The following is an 11,605-nucleotide window of genomic DNA, read 5'->3' as shown; positions in this document are numbered from 1 at the left end:
AAATACACCAAATACACCATCTCTCCCATCTACACCAAATACACCATCTACACCATCTACACCAAATACACCATCTCTCCCATTTACACCAAATACACCAAATACACCATCTACACCATCTACACCAAATACACCATCTACACCATCTACACCATCTACACCAAATACACCATCTCTCCCATCTACACCAAATACATCAAATACACCATCTACACCATCTACACCATCTACACCATCTACACCATCTACACCATCTCTCCAATCTACACCATCTACACCATCTACACCATCTACACCATCTCTCCCATCTACACCATCTACACCATCTCTCCCATCTACACCATCTACACCATCTACACCATCTCTCCCATCTACACCATCTACACCATCTACACCATCTCTCCAATCTACACCATCTACACCATCTACACCATCTACACCATCTCTCCCATCTACACCATCTCTCCCATCTACACCAAATACACCATCTACACCAACTCTCCAATCTACACCATCTACACCATCTACACCATCTACACCATCTCTCCCATCTACACCATCTACACCATCTACACCATCTACACCATCTACACCATCTACACCATCTACACCATCTACACCATCTCTCCCATCTACACCATCTACACCATCTCTCCCATCTACACCATCTACACCATCTACACCATCTCTCCCATCTAAACCATCTACACCATCTACACCAAATACACCATCTACACCATCTACACCAAATACACCATCTACACCATCTACACCATCTACACCAAATACACCATCTCTCCCATCTACACCAAATACACCAAATACACCAAATACACCATCTACACCATCTACACCATCTACACCATCTCTCCAATCTACACCATCTACACCATCTACACCATCTACACCATCTCTCCCATCTACACCATCTACACCATCTCTCCCATCTACACCATCTACACCATCTACACCATCTCTCCCATCTACACCATCTACACCATCTACACCATCTCTCCAATCTACACCATCTACACCATCTACACCATCTACACCATCTCTCCCATCTACACCATCTCTCCCATCTACACCAAATACACCATCTACACCAACTCTCCAATCTACACCATCTACACCATCTACACCATCTACACCATCTCTCCCATCTACACCATCTACACCATCTACACCATCTACACCATCTCTCCCATCTACACCATCTACACCATCTACACCATCTCTCCCATCTACACCATCTACACCATCTACACCATCTCTCCAATCTACACCATCTACACCATCTACACCATCTACACCATCTCTCCCATCTACACCATCTCTCCCATCTACACCATCTACACCGTCTCTCCCATCTACACCATCTACACCATCTACACCATCTACACCATCTCTCCCATCTACACCATCTACACCATCTACACCATCTCTCCCATCTACACCATCTACACCATCTCTCCCATCTACACCATCTACACCATCTACACCATCTCTCCCATCTACACCATCTACACCATCTACACCATCTCTCCCATCTACACCATCTACACCATCTCTCCCATCTACACCAACTACACCATCTACACCATCTCTCCCATCTACACCATCTCTCCCATCTACACCATCTACACCATCTACACCATCTCTCCCATCTACACCAAATACACCATCTACACCATCTCTCCCATCTACACCATCTACACCATCTCTCCCATCTACACCAAATACACCATAATGACAAAGTGAAAACGTGTTTTTTAGACATTGTTGCATATTTACTGAAAATGAAATACAGTAATGTCTCATTGACATGAGTATTCACACCTGTGAGTCAATCATTTGTAGAAGCACCTTTGGCAGCAATTACAGCTGGGAGACTTTCTGGGTAAGAAAGAGCTTCCACACCTGGATTGTTTAACATTTGCCTGTCAAATTGGATGCTGATCATTGCTAGACAACCATTTTCAGGTTTTCAAGTAGATTTAAGTCAACACTGTAACTCGGCCACTCAGGAACATTTACTATTGTCTTGGTAAGCAACTTCAGTGTATATTTAAAATAAAATAAAATCTAATCTGTCACATGAGCCAAATACAACAGGGAAATTCTTACTTACAAGCCCTTAACCAACAATGCAGTTTTAAGAAAAATACAAAAAAAAAGAAAAAAGTAAAAGTAACAAATAACAATGTGGAGGCTATATAGAGGAGGTACCGGTACAGAGTCAATGTGGAGGCTATATAGAGGGGGTACCGGTACAGAGTCAATGTGGAGGCTATATAGAGGGGGTACCGGTACAGAGTCAATGTGGAGGCTATATAGAGGGGGTACCGGTACAGAGTCAATGTGGAGGCTATATAGAGGGGGTACCGGTACAGAGTCAATGTGGAGGCTATATACAGGGGGTACCGGTACAGAGTCAATGTGGAGGCTATATACAGAGGGTACCGGTACAGAGTCAATGTGGAGGCTATATACAGAGGGTACCGGTACAGAGTCAATGTGGAGGCTATATACAGGGGGTACCGGTACAGAGTCAATGTGGAGGCTATATAGAGGGGGTACCGGTACAGAGTCAATGTGGAGGCTATATACAGAGGGTACCGGTACAGAGTCAATGTGGAGGCTATATACAGAGGGTACCGGTACAGAGTCAATGTGGAGGCTATATACAGAGGGTACCGGTACAGAGTCAATGTGGAGGCTATATAGAGGGGGTACGGGTACAGAGTCAATATGGAGGCTATATAGAGGGGGTACCGGTACAGAGTCAATGTGGAGGCTATATAGAGGGGGTACCGGTACAGAGTCAATGTGGAGGCTATATACAGAGGGTACCGGTACAGAGTCAATGTGGAGGCTATATACAGAGGGTACTGGTACAGAGTCAATGTGGAGGCTATATACAGGGGGTACCGGTACAGAGTCAATGTGGAGGCTATGTAGAGGGGGTACCGGTACAGAGTCAATGTGGAGGCTATATACAGGGGGTACCGGTACAGAGTCAATGTGGAGGCTATATACAGGGGGTACCGGTACAGAGTCAATGTGGAGGCTATATACAGAGAGTACCGGTACAGAGTCAACGTGGAGGCTATATACAGAGGGTACCGGTACAGAGTCAATGTGGAGGCTATATACAGAGGGTACTGGTACAGAGTCAATGTGGAGGCTATATACAGAGGGTACCGGTACAGAGTCAATGTGGAGGCTATATACAGAGGGTACCGGTACAGAGTCAATGTGGAGGCTATATACAGAGGGTACCGGTACAGAGTCAATGTGGAGGCTATATAGAGGGGGTACCGGTACAGAGTCAATGTGGAGGCTATATAGAGGGGGTACCGGTACAGAGTCAATGTGGAGGCTATATAGAGGGGGTACCGGTACAGAGTCAATGTGGAGGCTATATACAGAGGGTACCGGTACAGAGTCAATATGGAGGCTATATACAGAGGGTACCGGTACAGAGTCAATGTGGAGGCTATATACAGAGGGTACCGGTACAGAGTCAATGTGGAGGCTATATACAGAGGGTACCGGTACAGAGTCAATGTGGAGGCTATATAGAGGGGGTACCGGTACAGAGTCAATGTGGAGGCTATATACAGAGGGTACCGGTACAGAGTCAGTGTGGAGGCTATATACAGGGGGTACCAGTACAGAGTCAGTGTGGAGGCTATATACAGGGGTAAGGGTACAGAGTCAATGTGTATTGATACATTGATACACTGTCCAAAATGTAATTAATAACTTCACCATACTCAAAGTGATATTCAATGTCAGCTTTTTTTTATATCCATCTACCAATTGGCAGTGGTGTAAAATACTTAAGTAAAAAATACTTTAAAGTACTACTTAAGGTGTTTTTTTGCGGTATCTGTACTTTACTTTGATATTTATATTTTTGACAACTGTTACTTCACTTTACTTTTTACTCTATACATTTTCCAACCAAAAGTAGTCGTTACATTTTCCCTGACCACCAAAAGTAGTCATTACATTTTCCCTGACCACCAAAAGTAGTCATTACATTTTCCCTGACCACCAAAAGTAGTCGTTACATTTTCCCTGACCACCAAAAGTAGTCGTTACATTTTCCCTGACCACGTGTTCATCCCTACTGCCTCTGACCTGGCAGACTCACTAAACACAAATGCATCTTATGTAAGTAATGTCTGAGTTTTGGAGTGTGCCCCTGGCTATCTGTACATAATGTCTGAGTGTTGGAGTGTGCCCCTGGCTATCTGTAATAATGTCTGAGTGTTGGAGTGTGCCCCTGGCTATCTGTAATAACGTCTGAGTGTTGGAGTCTGCCCCATGGCTATCTGTAAGTAATGTCTGAGTGTTGGAGTGTGCCCCTGGCTATCTGTAAGTAATGTCTGAGTGTTGGAGTGTGCCCCTGGCTATCTGTAAGTAATGTCTGAGTGTTGGTGTGCCCCATGGCTATCTGTAAGTAATGTCTGAGTGTTGGAGTGTGCCCCATGGCTATCTGTAAGTAATGTCTGAGTGTTGGAGTGTGCCCCTGGCTATCTGTAATAATGTCTGAGTGTTGGAGTGTGCCCCTGGCTATCTGTAATAACGTCTGAGTGTTGGAGTCTGCCCCATGGCTATCTGTAAGTAATGTCTGAGTGTTGGAGTGTGCCCCTGGCTATCTGTAGGTAATGTCTGAGTGTTGGAGTGTGCCCCTGGCTATCTGGAATAACGCCTGAGTATTGGAGTCTGCCCCATTGCTATCTGTAAGTAATGTCTGAGTGTTGGAGTGTGCCCCTGGCTATCTGTAAGTAATGTCTGAGTGTTGGAGTGTGCCCCATAGCTATCTGTAAGTAATGTCTGAGTGTTGCAGTGTGCCCCATGGCTATCTGTAAGTAATGTCTGAGTGTTGGAATGTGCCCCTGGCTATCTGTAATAATGTCTGAGTGTTGGAGTGTGCCCCTGGCTATCTGTAATAACGTCTGAGTGTTGGAGTCTGCCCCATGGCTATCTGTAAGTAATGTCTGAGTGTTGGAGTGTGTCCCTGGCTATCTGTAAGTAATGTCTGAGTGTTGGAGTGTGCCCCATGGCTATCTGTAAGTAATGTCTGAGTGTTGGAGTGTGCCCCTGGCTATCTGTAAGTAATGTCTGAGTGTTGGAGTGTGCCCCTGGCTATCTGTAAGTAATGTCTGAGTGTTGGAGTGTGCCCCTGGCTATCTGTAAGTAATGTCTGAGTTTTGGAGTGTGCCCCTGGCTATCTGTACATAATGTCTGAGTGTTGGAGTGTGCCCCTGGCTATCTGTAAGTAATGTCTGAGTGTTGGAGTGTGCCCCATGGCTATCTGTACATAATGTCTGAGTGTTGGAGTCTGCCCCTGGCTATCTGTAATAACGTCTGAGTGTTGGAGTCTGCCCCTGGCTATCTGTACATAATGTCTGAGTGTTGGACTGTGCCCCTGGCTATCTTCCCCTGGCTATCTGTAAGTAATGTCTGAGTGTTGGAGTCTGCTCCTGGCTATCTGTAAGTAATGTCTGAGTGTTGGAGTGTGCCCCTGGCTATGTGGAATAACGTCTGAGTGTTGGGGTCTGCCCCTGGCTATCTATAAGTAATGTCTGAGTGTTGGACTGTGCCCCTGGCTATCTGTACATAATGTCTGAGTGTTGGACTGTGCCCCTGGCTATCTTCCCCTGGCTATCTTCCCCTGGCTATCTTCCCCTGGCTATCTGTAAGTAATGTCTGAGTGTTGGAGTCTGCTCCTGGCTATCTGTAAGTAATGTCTGAGTGTTGGGGTGTGCCCCTGGCTATCTGTAAGTAATGTGTGAGTGTTGGAGTGTGCCCCTGGCTATGTGGAATAACGTCTGAGTGTTGGGGTCTGCCCCTGGCTATCTGTAAGTAATGTCTGAGTGTTGGACTGTGCCCCTGGCTATCTGCCCCTGGCTATCTGTAAGTAATGTCTGAGTGTTGGAGTGTGCCCCTGGCTATCTGTAAGTAATGTTTGAGTGTTGGAGTCTGCCCCTGGCTATCTTTAATTAATGTCTGAGTGTTGGTGTGTGCCCCTGGCTATGAGGAATAACGTCTGAGTGTTGGGGTCTGCCCCTGGCTATCTGTAAGTAATGTCTGAGTGTTGGACTGTGCCCCTGGCTATCTGCCCCTGGCTATCTGTAAGTAATGTCTGAGTGTTGGAGTGTGCCCCTGGCTATCTGTAAGTAATGTTTGAGTGTTGGAGTGTGCCCCTGGCTATCTGGAATAACGTCTGAGTGTTGGAGTCTGCCCCTGGCTATCTGTAATTAATGTCTGAGTGTTGGAGTCTGCCCCTGGCTATCTGTAAGTAATGTCTGAGTGTTGGAGTGTGCCCCTGGCTATCTGTACATAATGTCTGAGTGTTGGACTGTGCCCCTGGCTATCTTCCCCTGGCTATCTGTAAGTAATGTCTGAGTGTTGGGGTGTGCCCCTGGCTATCTGTAAGTAATGTTTGAGTGTTGGAGTGTGCCCCATGGCTATCTGTAAGTAATGTCTGAGTGTTGGAGTGTGCCCCATGGCTATCTGTAAGTAATGTCTGAGTGTTGGGGTGTGCCCCTGGCTATCTGTAAGTAATGTTTGAGTGTTGGAGTGTGCCCCATGGCTATCTGTAAGTAATGTCTGAGTGTTGGGGTGTGCCCATGGCTATCTGTAAGTAATGTCTGAGTGTTGGAGTGTGCCCCATGGCTATATGTAAGTAATGTCTGAGTGTTGGGGTGTGCCCCTGGCTATCTGTAAGTAATGTTGGAGTGTTGGAGTGTGCCCCTGGCTATCTGTAAGTAATGTTTGAGTGTTGGAGTGTGCCCCTGGCTATCTGGAATAACGTCTGGGTGTTGGAGTCTGCCCCATGGCTATCTTTAATTAATGTCTGAGTGTTGGTGTCTGCCCCTGGCTATTTGTAAGTAATGTCTGAGTGTTGGAGTGTGCCCCTGGCTATCTATAAGTAATGTTTGAGTGTTGGAGTGTGCCCCTGGCTATCTATAAGTAATGTTTGAGTGTTGGAGTGTGCCCCTGGCTATCTATAAGTAATGTCTGAGTGTTGGAGTCTGCCCCTGGCTATCTGTAATAATGTCTGAGTGTTGGAGTCTGCCCCTGGCTATCTGTAATAATGTCTGAGTGTTGGAGTCTGCCCCTGGCTATCTGTAAGTAGTGTCTGAGTGTTGGGGTGTGCCCCTGGCTATCTGTAAGTAATGTTTGAGTGTTGGAGTGTGCCCCATGGCTATCTGTAAGTAATGTCTGAGTGTTGGAGTGTGCCCCATGGCTATATGTAAGTAATGTCTGAGTGTTGGGGTGTGCCCCTGGCTATCTGTAAGTAATGTTGGAGTGTTGGAGTGTGCCCCTGGCTATCTGTAAGTAATGTTTGAGTGTTGGAGTGTGCCCCTGGCTATCTGGAATAACGTCTGAGTGTTGGAGTCTGCCCCATGGCTATCTTTAATTAATGTCTGAGTGTTGGTGTCTGCCCCTGGCTATTTGTAAGTAATGTCTGAGTGTTGGAGTGTGCCCCTGGCTATCTATAAGTAATGTTTGAGTGTTGGAGTGTGCCCCTGGCTATCTATAAGTAATGTTTGAGTGTTGGAGTGTGCCCCTGGCTATCTATAAGTAATGTCTGAGTGTTGGAGTCTGCCCCTGGCTATCTGTAATAATGTCTGAGTGTTGGAGTCTGCCCCTGGCTATCTGTAATAATGTCTGAGTGTTGGAGTCTGCCCCTGGCTATCTGTAATAATGTCTGAGTGTTGGAGTCTGCCCCTGGCTATCTGTACATTTTAAAAACAAGAAAATGGTGCTGTCTGCTTTGCTTAATATAGGGAATTTTAAATGATTTATAATTTTACTTGTATTTTTTAATACTTAAGTATATTTTAGCAGTTACATTTACTTTTGACACTTAAGTATATTTAAAACCAAATACTTTTAGACTTTTACTCAAGTAGTATTTTACTGGCTCACTTTCACTTTTACTTGAGTAACTTTCTATTAAAGCATCTATACTTTTACTCAAGGTAGACAATAGGGGTACTTTTTCCACCTCTGCCGAGGTGCTCTTCTTTGCGAGGCATTGGAAAACCTCGCTGGTCTTTGTGGTTGAATCTGTTTTTGAAATTCACAGCTCAACTTCAGGACTTTACAGATAATTGTACGTGTGGGGTGCAGAGATGAGGTAGTCATTAAAAAATCATGTTAACAAATTTTTACTCCTGAACTTGTTTAAGCTTGCTGTAACAAAGGGGTTGAATACTTATTGACTCAAGACGTTTCAGCTTTTCATTTTTTATAAATCTGTAAAAGAATACTACTTTGACATTATGGGGTATAGTGTGTAGGCCAGGGACAAAAAAATAAAACACAATTTGGAAAAAGTCAAGGGATATAAATATTTGTTTCCTGAAGGCACTGTATGTCCGGTGTGTGTTGCTGGCCTCTTCTGTTCAACTCTTCAATTTGAGGCACAGAGAGAGCTCTGTTTTTCACTTGCAGTAGTCCAAATGAACAGCAGGTGACAGCAGAGATCTAAGTAGATAGCCGTATTCATAGCAACAAGGTCCTGCCATTCATTCTGTGTGTTCCAGCCAGCCTTAAATATTTCAGAACAGCCTGTATGCGTTTGGACTGCGACACCTGATCTTTTTCCGTGACAACAAGTAAGGCACTAAGTAGCTCATGATGTCATGATGATTTATACATCTGTTGATGCAATTAACTTGCGTTAATAAACCCTATTTGATTCTCTTGTTCTTTTGTTTTTAAAACCATCTGATGTAGAATGGAGGCAGATCACATTAGTCCTGATCAAAGTTCTGAATCTGTGCCGTTTTATTACAGAAGACATGAGAATACAGCTAATGTCAATGTATACTGAGGAAACTAATCAGGTTCCCAATGAGTGTGAGCATGTTTAAACAGGGAATGACAGATACATTAGCATTATAAACAGCCCTTAATTACATATGAGCACACAATAAATGACTCCCTAATAAGGTGAAACACTCTGCGGCCTGGTCAAATGTAATTTACTAAATAGGGAATAAGATGCCATTTGGGACAGCGTTTCATGACGTTTGATGATCACTGTTTAATGATGCATCATATGGATCTATAAATTCTCTCTCATTACGGTAGGCTATATAGCCTGTTAATATTAACATGTGTGCACCAACAGGAACATGCTGTGAGGGTATTGTGGTTGTATTGTGTATTGTGGTTGTGTTTCTGCATGAGTCCGTGAGGTGACAAGGGGGAGGAGATATGTTGAAGAGAGGTGTGTGTGAACAGTTTGTTATCAGCCAGCTAGCAGACAGGGCCTGATTGACAGCTCCATATCGGGCAGGGGTGTCACTGTCTATTTTGTCTGCCTACCACGCAAGAAGCAAGAAGAAGGATAGCTGAAACACACACACACACACACCAATGCTGTCTGGGAACAACGTAACAACCTGTGTATGTGTTTGCATCTATTACCTATTCCCAGTAGGTCCATCAATATGACAACACAAAGACACAGCATGCACACACACACCAGGCCTATTCTTGGAATCGAATGGGTTTTTTCAGGTTTTTCTTCTGTGTGTTTTATTTGTTTTTTTAAGAACTCGGCTGGTATATACCTACAGATAAATATACATACTACATAAATATATATATACACACTACATAAATATTTATATACACACTACAGCTTTAACAGCTGGTGTGAGCAGTAATATCTAGTCAAGTCTGACATACTGTATGAGCCTTCCCCTCACCATGAGCATCAATCATAGAACCAATGTGATAGAGACAGAGGAAGAAATGGAGAAGGAGGAGGGCAGAGGAGATTCATGATGGTTTGATGGCCAGAATAGGAATTTAGCCAGGACACCAGGGTTAACACCCCTACCCTTAAGATAAGTGCCATGGGATCTTTAATGACCGGAGAGAGTCAGGACACCAGGGTTAACACCCCTATCCTTACGATAAGTGCCATGGGATCTTTAATGACCGAAGAGAGTCAGGACACCAGGGTTAACACCCCTATCCTTACGATAAGTGCCATGGGATCTTTAATGACCGAAGAGAGTCAGGACACCAGGGTTAACACCCCTATCCTTACGATAAGTGCCATGGGATCTTTAATGACCGGAGAGAGTCAGGACACCAGGGTTAACACCCCTACCCTTACGATAAGTGCCATGGGATCTTTAATGACCGAAGAGAGTCAGGACACCAGGGTTAACATCCCTATCCTTACGATAAGTGCCATGGGATCTTTAATGACCGAAGAGAGTCAGGACACCAGGGTTAACACCCCTATCCTTGCGATAAGTGCCATGGGATCTTTAATGACCGAAGAGAGTCAGGACACCAGGGTTAACACCCCTATCCTTACGATAAGTGCCATGGGATCTTTAATGACCGAAGAGAGTCAGGACACCAGGGTTAACACCCCTATCCTTACGATAAGTGCCATGGGATCTTTAATGACCGGAGAGAGTCAGGACACCGGGGTTAACACCCCTATCCTTACGATAAGTACCATGGGATCTTTAATGACCGGAGAGAGTCAGGACACCCGTTTAACATCCCATCCAAAAGACAGCACCCTACACAGGGCAGTGTCCCCAATCACTGGCCTGGGGCATTGAGATGTTTTTTAGACCAGATGAAAGAGTGCCTCCCACTGGCCCTCCATCACCATCTGGTCTCCCATCCAGGGACTGACCAGGACCAACCATGCTAAGCTTCAGAAGCAAGCCAGCAGTGGTATGCAGGGTGGTATGATGCTACTATAATGACTATACACACCATCCTATATAACTACTGTCCATGCTGACAATACAGACCATCCTATATAACTACTGTCTATACTGACTATACACACCATCCTATATAACTACTGTCCATACACACCATCCTATATAACTACTGTCTATACTGACTATACACACCATCCTGTATAACTACTGTCTATACTGACTATACACACCATCCTGTATAACTACTGTCTATACACACCATCAAATCAAATCAAATGTTATTTGTCACATACACATGGTTAGCAGATGTTAATGCGAGTGTAGCGAAATGCTTGTGCTTCTAGTTCCGACAATGCAGTGATAACCAACAAGTAATCTAATTAACAATTCCAAAACTACTGTCTTATACACAGTGTAAGGGGATAAAGAATATGTACATAAGGATATATGAATGAGTTATGGTACAGGGCAGCATACAGTAGATGGTATCAAGTACAGTATATACATATGAGATGAGTATGTAGACAAAGTAAACAAAGTGGCATAGTTAAAGTGGCTAGTGATACATGTATTACATAAGGATGCAGTCGATGATATAGAGTACAGTATATACGTATGCATATGAGATGAATAATGTAGGGTAAGTAACATTATATAAGGTAGCATTGTTTAAAGTGGCTAGTGATATATTTACATAATTTCCCATCAATTCCCATTATTAAAGTGGCTGGAGTTGGGTCAGTGTGTTGGCAGCAGCCACTCAATGTTAGTGGTGGCTGTTTAACAGTCTGATGGCCTTGAGATAGAAGCTGTTTTTCAGTCTCTCGGTCCCAGCTTTGATGCACCTGTACTGACCTCGCCTTCTGGAT

The sequence above is a fragment of the Oncorhynchus keta genome, chromosome 12 (genome assembly GCF_023373465.1).
Source record: "Oncorhynchus keta strain PuntledgeMale-10-30-2019 chromosome 12, Oket_V2, whole genome shotgun sequence".
Lineage (NCBI taxonomy): Eukaryota > Metazoa > Chordata > Actinopteri > Salmoniformes > Salmonidae > Oncorhynchus > Oncorhynchus keta.
Note: the sequence above shows the minus strand (reverse complement) of the source record.